Here is a 9,129-nt window from a genome sequence, read left to right as displayed (position 1 = left end):
TTATTGTTTGGGATAAGCTTCTTGCAACTAGAATGGGCTTGATTCCATTTGGTGTTGTAAAGCTCGATTCCACCTAGAGAGCCTGTCTGTCAGTGCCCTGGAATTAGGGGCTGGAATTCCAGATGGAGCTGGACAAGGAGATGACCATTTCTGGGTCACCCAGCTGCCCAATGCCCTCGGGTGGCTGCAGCAGTGGGGAGGGTAACCTAGTTTGCTTAGGAAATATTGCAGATGTCCCAGTTTATCAGATGCAGTCCTAGAAAAGTAATGCCACTGTCCTGTTTCTACAGCTTGTGCGGTTAAACCTAACAAAGCCCCACTACCCAGCATCCCTGATCAACTGACACACAGCCCAGCATCCCTGACTCCATGTTCTGGCCTACCTTGATTTGCCCTTAAGTCTTCATTTTCCATCAGGGTCATCTTCGCCTGGATTAAGGGTATCCTGACATATTAAGGTGGCCATCGAATCTAAGAATAATGACACATTTCTCAGAAATATTTTCAGGAACATTCAAACCCTGTTGGGTAAGGAACTGGAGCTATTAACCAGGACTTCAGGGTTGGTGACTAGGTTAGTCAGTTTGCTTGGTTGTGCAGAGCAAAAGTAGTGGTAATGAGAAAATGTGAGACAGAACCAGCAGGATAAGGAAAAGCACCTGTGATCAGGAAGGCAGATGAGTTCCTTTTCTGGCTGTGCTACTAATCATCCGTGTCACTCTGGATAACTCCTGTCACCTTTCTGAGTTTCAGCTTCCTTATTTGAAAACTAGGGTCTAAATTTAATAAGGGTGGGACAGTTGATAACAGTTTGAAATTTCGAAGTAAACCTGGAAATCACTGCTCCCAGATCGCCAGAATGTAGTTCCAGATTCGTCATCCTGGGCTCTCAAAGGATTGTAGAAAATTCCTGGTTGGGGGAGAGGAGTTATAGGTGGAAGAGGGATTATAACAAGCTTGGCTTCCACTCTCCACACTCCTAATCAAAGGCATAACTGTGTCCTCTGGCCCTCAGCTCCCACCCACCACCCAAACACATTTACAGACTTCCAAAAGAGCTTCTACTCACTCTGAAGCTGGACACCTAAAAGCTGGACAGGGCTTCTGTTTGTCTCACCACATAGCCCCTTGTGCCCAGCACAGGCCGAAACACTCAGGCAGTGCCCGGGAACTATTTACTGGATGAACAAATTAATATGAGTTTCTTCTTTTCCTTTTTATGCCAAAGACAACTCACAGATAATTTTCCTTCTAAGTGCTAAGTTACTGGGGAAAGGAAAGGTGTCAGAGACAAGAGAAAAGGATTGGAAAGGCTTCCTTTGTGTATGGGCACCAGACTCAACAGCCTACGTATGCCAGTCTGACACACTCGCATGAATCTTAGATAAGAAGAAAAACCCAGCACCAAAGCTGAGAAGAGCTGCAGATGGGTGAGAAAAGATTTCCAAGAGATTTGGGTCCTGAAACTTGGAAATGTGGGTCTTCATGGGTCGTTGTGTTCAGGAAAGAGGGGTGCATCTACTGCTGATTGTGCACCCTGAGGTATCGAGGGCACCATCAGTTGTCTTATTTGGAATAGCCTGTTTCTCTATTTGATGGTTTTGGATCTGGGATCCAGATTTCAGGTGGTACTAAAAAGTAAATAAAAAATAGGTGCACTGTATAGTATGTAAGTTATATCTCAATAAAACTATTTTAAAAAATCAAGTGAAGACCAGGTAAAGTCAGGACTGTGGATCAAGGGATTAAATTTATGCCTGGGCCCCTGGAGCATGAGGAGAGGGGAGGAAAGGAGTGAGGAAGGCAGGGGAGCAGAAGAAGAGAAGAGGAGGGTCAAATAGAAAAGAGATATGGGTTGTGGCTGCAGTAAGTACATGACACCTTGGCCATGAAAGCAAAGACTATAGATTCAAGTTTCAGCTCAGCCACTAACTAGTATTAATAAACCTTGAGATATCCTTTCTAGAGTCTCAGATTCCTCATTAGTATGATAAAGGTAGATAGATGTGATGAATGCCAGCTTTCTATTATTCTTTGGTTTGAGAATTATTTTAAAACAAGCTAATGAAGTTTGGATAAAATTAGAACTATATGGGTTTTAAAGAACTCACCATGTTCTCAGTGACAGATTAAGAAACAATGAAATTTCAAGTTCCTTCATGAACTTTCTTGATGAAGAACTTGTGAAACTTTTGCTCCTGTGGGCATAAGGTGGGGAAGACTAGCTAACATGACCTGAATTTTTTTTTCAAAAACAATAATGTCAGTGAGTCATTCCTTTTTCTAATCTTTTTCTCTGCCTCTCCCTCAAACCTTCAAATGTTCCCCCAAAATCTAAAGAAAAACCTCAAAATTAATTTCTAAAATAAGCATCTTATTGAAACCCTCATGCCCAATTTGCTCTTTAAAGAATGGATGCAATTCCACATTTTTGCTAAGAGGCTAAAAAACTTTAACATATTTGATGAAAGTATTCTAATAGAAACCTGGCATTTTACATTTGGATCAACCCATTTATAAATAGTCAATTCCTTTCAAATGGATCGAATACAGTGGGCTAGTATCCTAAGAAGAGAATGACATGTTGCAAATTAATTTATAAAAGTTGGGTTTTGAATTCTAATATAAGTAAAAAGAGATTGGATTTCAGTATCTTTTTCTTTTCCTCTTTTAATCCTATAATGGAGCATACTGTATTAATAGATTTATTTATAATTAATGAGATAAACCCCACCTTGCCAGTAAATATTATTACATAATTTTTTCACTGTTAAATTAAATTTGATGGTATTTTATTTAAGATTTTAAAATACATGTTTGTAAACATAATGGATCTACAACTTCCTTTTTAAAAATTATCCTTTTCTGGTTTTGTCCTCAAGGTTATACTAGCCTCATAAAATGAAATAGGTAACTTTCATTCTTTTTCTATCCTCTGAAACATTTTGGTAAAAAGTATATATTTTCAGGTCCTCAGCATTTTGGGAAATTTTTCCTCTAAACTTATTTAGGCTTGAGATGATGGAGCTCAACTCTAATTGATTAAATGTATTTACTAGAGTAGTTACTGTTTGAATAAATATTTTTCTTTTTATTCCTTATATCACTTATTTCTGCCTCCTTTTTTATTGTGCAGGCTAACTACGGTCTTATTTTTTTTTTTAGTTTCAAGTATATAGTACATTGATTTTACATTTATATAGTTTATAAAACAATCCCCCTAATTGCTCTTTCTCTCCTCTGGCTCTCCACCTAGCCATTACATTAATGGTAACTGCATTCCCTATGCCGTGGTCCCCATCTCAGTATATTAAGTCTTGAGCTCCCCTTCCAGTATGGCTTGTGTTAACTAATTATAATCACTGGGCAAAAAGAAAAACTAAATAAACCCAATTATTTGAAGGTACCAGAGAAAGATGAAAAGGAGGCAGAAACTAGAGGGCATTTGGTCTCTGGAAAAAGAAAAATCATAACTGTGGAGATAAATGTATTGCCTTTGTCCCACAGAAACTCGCCAACCTTCATGGCAAAGAGCAATTAGAATTCAAGCAGGAAGCCAAAGTAGCATTGCTCTGGGTCAGAGTACAAAGTATGGTACTGCCAAAGCAGCTGAACTTGAAATGGGAAATCCTGAAAATAGGATGCCTCAGAAAGTGGAACCCCCAAAATCCACAAATAAACTTCCCTTAAATGCTTGGCTGGCCCTGATTGTGGATGTGCAAACAAGACTACAAGTTGCTGACGGAAAAGGAAGAGCTGCAAAGTTAAAAAGTTGTGCAGATTTCAGCTGCTGTCCACCTAAAGTGAGACCGATTTAGAATTTGAGTCTCACTGAGTTTGAGAAACTTGGTAAACATCTCAGACTATTTAATATAACTCAGAAAGTCCATACTTCAGGGATAAAGACTACGTCTCAAGACCAAGGGCAAAACCAACAGACTTGCCCAGTGAAGCACAAAACCAAGCCTCCACCAGTTCATGACCCATCAGTAATCTAACCGGTTGCTAGAACAAGGCATGATACTCTTCAGAAAACAAGAGAATCCAGAGTCATTACAATGCATCATCCACAATAATGAAGATAAAATAAAAAATTGCCATACATGCAAAAAAATATTTGATCAATATTTTAAGAGGCAGATCAGTCAGTTAATGGAAGCAAATCCATAAATGACTTGATTTTGTAATAACAAAAAGAACTCTAAAACATGTTAAAGAAACTTCAGAACGAGTTGATTATAATGAGCGAAGAAAGATGGGAAGTTTCAGAAGAGACATGTAAACTGAAAAGTAAACAAACAAACAACTAAAAAACCCAAATGTAGTCTAAGCCTGGCCCAGGAACAGTGACTATGCTGGGGAGGGGGTTAAAGAAGAGAAAATCTTACAAACATATATGTGATTAAAGTTTTAAAATAAAACTAAGCCTTATAAAACAAGTGAGAACCATGATAGAATAGTGGTATTAGAGTGGCCTTTCTGCTGTAAACAACTATAAAACTAGACAAAACACATGAGGCATCAGTTTGCATCTTGGAGAAATGTGAAAGGTGAGATAATCATTCAGCTTTCTGCCATTACGCACTTTCCAGACTGCAACAAACTGAGGAAGCCAAGCAGAACTAAGTGGTTTCACTGAAATGAGGAAGGAGAGATCAAAGTCTGGGGCTATTGAAGTGGCTGGAGATTTCAGGGCTGGATGTCAGAGTAGAAAGAACAATATACAGAAGTTCCCACAATCTGCATAGGGGAGACTTTGGCCAAATGTCAAGATGCACATGAGCTAGATGAGAAACCATGAAGCCTGGCAGTAAACAGCTGCTTACAGGAGCTATGAGCTGGACAGATATTCCAATAACAGTGCAGTATCAGGAGAACTGGGAGTTCTAACCAGGAAGGTTAGAGCCCTTGTTCCACAACCTGGGTTAAAACAGCCACAGCCAAGGAATGAGACTACTCTAGCCCTAGAGTACTGTCTACTCTAGACCTATTTGAAAAGAAATTTACAAGCTTCAGAAGGATCAAGAATTAAATGCCTGCAAGAATAAAAATCAACTCTCTAAAGGAAGATGACAAAAGCCAAACTCTCAAAAACATAGTATCCAGAATGTCTAACATATAAATAAAAATTACTGGTTATGAGAAGCATCAGGAAAAGATGACTCATGACCAGGAAAAAATACAAGTTAATTGAAATCGGGCCCAAAAAAACACCAAGAGCTGAAATTTAAAACAAGGACTTTAAAACAAGGTATTATAAATATGTTCAAATACTAAAGAAAACTATAGTGATAATGAGTAATAGATGAAAATCTCGGCAGAGAAATGGAAACTCTAGAATCAAAGCGTGAAATGGAAAGTCTATAAAGAAATTCTATAAATTCTGAAAAAGAACAACACCTAAAATGGAGAAAAAAAAATGTTAATGGATGTGCTTAATGGAGATGGCAGAATGGGTAAATCTGAAGATAGATCATTGAAAATAATCAGAAAAACAGAATTTTTTTTAAAAAAAACTCAGTAATCTGTGAAACAATATCAATAAAAGTATCATATATGCAAGTGGAGTCCAAGAGAGAAAAAAATAGTGCTGAAAAAAATTTGAACAAATATTAGCTAATTTTTTCCAAATTTGATTTCTTAAAAAGAAAAAAAAAACATGTACAAAAAGTTCAGCATCCTCATTAAAATTTATCCTCATTAAAGGATAAATTAAAAAATAATAATAATACATAGATATATCTTAGTCACACTGGTGAAAACCAAAAACTTAAAAAAATCTTAAAAGCAGTCAGAAAGGGAAAGTGATACCACACATATAAAATAACAGAGAAGACTACTACTGACTTTGTTGAGAAACAATGGAGACCACAGACAATAGAATAAATAACATCTTTAAAGTATTCAAAGGGAAAAATGTCAACCCAGAATTAACAGTAAACAGTAAATACCTTACAACAAATAAAGGGAAAAAAATGCTGTAACACTTTGACCAAGAAAATAAAGTTTTACTGGATTATAACCCAAAGTATAAAATATCCACAGCCTATACTGACATAAATAAATGGAGGAGAATAGACAAATCTTCCCTGCATAAGATTCCAAAATAATTCATGAAGATATTCTACTCTCAAAGAGGTAGTGCATAAATTCCAATTTCTTAATGAGACTTCCACAGAATGCAGGATGGAAGTGGAAGGAGGTGAAGAGTAACTGGACAATGGAGAAGCCTCACAAACACTAAGCCAGGTCATTAAGATTAACATCAACACTGGTGAGTCACACTGATATCCTTGATTTGTTGTGATGGAAATGACATTTTATCTCTGTAGCCTTCTTCAAAATACAGAACCCCATTCTAGGCATAATAAAATCACTAGACAAATACCATTTGAGGGATATAATACAAAATACCTAACCAGTCCTTCTCAAAACTGCCAAAGGCATCAAAAACAAGGAAAATCTGAGAAACTGTCATAGCCTAAGGAAATGTGACAACAAAATGTCATATGGTATCCTAGATGGAATCCTGGAGCAGGTAAAGAACTTTAGGTAAAAACTAAGGAAATCTGACAAAAGCATCGACTTTAGTAGTAACAATGTGCCAACTCATTAACTGTAACAAATGTACCATACTAACATAAGACATTAATAACAGGGGAAGCTAAAATGTGGGGGACATAGAAATTCCTGGCACTATATAACTTTTCTGCAACTCTAAAGCTGTTCTAAATTAAAAGATTATTTTAAGAGAAAGGCTATAAAGATGTAGGGAGCGTTTTTGTTTTGTTTTGTTTTGTTTTTAATTATAGCAAAAAAGGACATTTACAGATCAATACAAGCTAAAAGAATTTATCCCAGTAGAAATCTACAAGGAACTGTAAAGAAATTTCTACTACAGTGAAATAGTACTAAGTAGAAATCCGAATCTCTAGATAGGAAGAACAGTCCCTAGAAAATGGTAAATATGCAGATAAATGCCAAAGACTATTTTTCTTCCTTTTGTTACATTCTTTAATTGACTAAAGTAAAAATAAAAATGTGAATAATGAAGTTTAGAATATATGTAAAAGTAAAATTCATGTCACCAATAGACAAAGGGTAAGAGAAGTATAAATGAGATTATACTATTGTAAAGAACACACATTATATATGAGGAATATAATATGAATTCATGGTAACGGAAGACACTGGTAAGTTAAGGAGACATACTGTAATCTCTAGAGCAACCACACACACAAAATTATGTAAAGACATACATCTGAAAAACCTACAGAAGAATCCAAGCAAAGAACAAAACAAGTATATACTCGATGTCAGTTAAATGCTTTCACAAATTGATGAATATAATTTGAATAAACTTTATATCTTTAAGTATTGGAAAAAGAGAATAATTGTTATAATCATAAAGCCATTATGTCATTCATTTTCCTTTCCATTTCTAAAAAGAAATACGGGGATGATGGTTAATAATGTAACAAACATGTAAGGGGGAAGAGGGGTACTAGATTTAGTGGGGTGATCACTTTGCAAGTTGTATGGAAATCTGATCACTGTGCTGTAAAACTGAAACTGGTATATTATTGTATGCCAACTATAATTTTAAAAACTCATTGAATTGTACGATATAAATATAAGCAACTGTCTATTAATTTCAATAAAGACAGAAAAAAAGAAAAAGAAAAAAACTAGAGGAAGAAAAAAATAAGTCAGATATGAGTTACTTAGTTGCTTAGAATATTAATTTTAAAAGTGAGAAGGCAATCTATAATTTCTTATCCTCAAGGAAAACAGTAGCATGAAAAAGAAGTACCAGACTAAACAAAGTAAAGAATTTCTAAAAACAGCGTTAACTCGATAAATAGGAAACTTTAAAATAAGTAAAATTAGTACCATCAGAGATATTTGAGAGAATCGCTTACATGTAAAATAAAAACATACTGTCATGAAAAAGAAGTAGTTTTTTGAAAATAAAATATAATAAAAACAAAAACTCATTAAGAGCTGAATAACAGTCCCAGAAAATCTAATGCAAGTCTGAAGCACAAATTAGTAAACTCTACAGAAAAGGGTAACAAATTAAAACTGTGAGAGAAAACTTAAAAGCCATAGTAGATAATTTGAGTAAAATCTAGTATCTATCCAATGAGAATTCCAGCAGCAGAGAAACAATAAGATGGAATGGAAAAATACAAAAATAAAGTATGCAGATAACAAGGATATAATAAGTACCTTCTGAAGATATTCATCATCCATCCATTCAAGCAATCCAAATATCCAGGTGTTTAATAGATGTTTATTGAGCATCTACTGGGTGCAAAGTCCTATGCTAGGTACTGCATAGGCAGTGAGGAACAAAAACATACACATACAGTCCCTGCCCTTATGAAATTTACCTTAAAGCATAATAGAAAAAAAATAGACATGATACCAAAAAACAAAAAAAATACAGAGCAAATATATAATCACAGTTTTGATAAGATGAGAGAGACAAGCAAATGATATTAGAGCAGTATAAGACTGGAGGATACCCAAGCGGAGTGCCAGGGAAGTGATTATTGTGCTTACATATAAAGGACATGCAAAGTTAGAAAAGCAGGGAGTGGCAAGATGGTTTATGTAGAAAACAGCATTCTAAGAAGAGAGAACAGCTTATGCAAAGGCCCTGTGACATAACATGGTAAGAAACTAAAAGAAAGCCAGTGTGGTCAAGCTCAGAAAAGAGAGGTGGAAAATCTGTGAATCCCAAGTATAAAAAGCAAATATTGCCATTTTCCAAAAAGCAAAAGTAAAGTTAATTCAAAGAGAACTCAGTATTAAACTTCTTACATGCAAAACTAGGGGTGAGAAAACAATGAAGCAATGACTTCAAAGTGTTATTAGATTTCAAATAATCTGAATCTAATTTAGATGTTAAGGAGAGCAATGTTAACTTTTCAGTATGATAATGACATTGCGTTTTTTTCCAAAAGAGTGTCTTTACACTGTTATCTTTCAGATGTACATGCTAAATTATTTACTACTTATGAATGAAATTATATAATCTTTGGGACTTGACTCAATCCATTGTGAGCATGTGAGGTGAAAGCAGTGGGGCCTGAGATATACTTACAAAGGGTTCATCATATT

The 9,129-nt window shown here is 35.4% G+C and overlaps 1 protein-coding gene across 1 annotated transcript in view; it reads right to left on the bottom strand.

Moving 5' to 3' along the window:
* SHISA6 (shisa family member 6) overlaps positions 1-9,129 on the bottom strand; it is a 275,677-nt gene that overhangs the window by 191,252 nt on the left and 75,296 nt on the right. The window lies entirely within an intron of this gene.

This window comes from Pteropus alecto, unplaced genomic scaffold (genome assembly GCF_000325575.1).
Source record: "Pteropus alecto unplaced genomic scaffold, ASM32557v1 scaffold398, whole genome shotgun sequence".
Classification (NCBI taxonomy): domain Eukaryota; kingdom Metazoa; phylum Chordata; class Mammalia; order Chiroptera; family Pteropodidae; genus Pteropus; species Pteropus alecto.
Note: the sequence above shows the minus strand (reverse complement) of the source record. Positions and strands in the feature narration are given on the sequence as shown.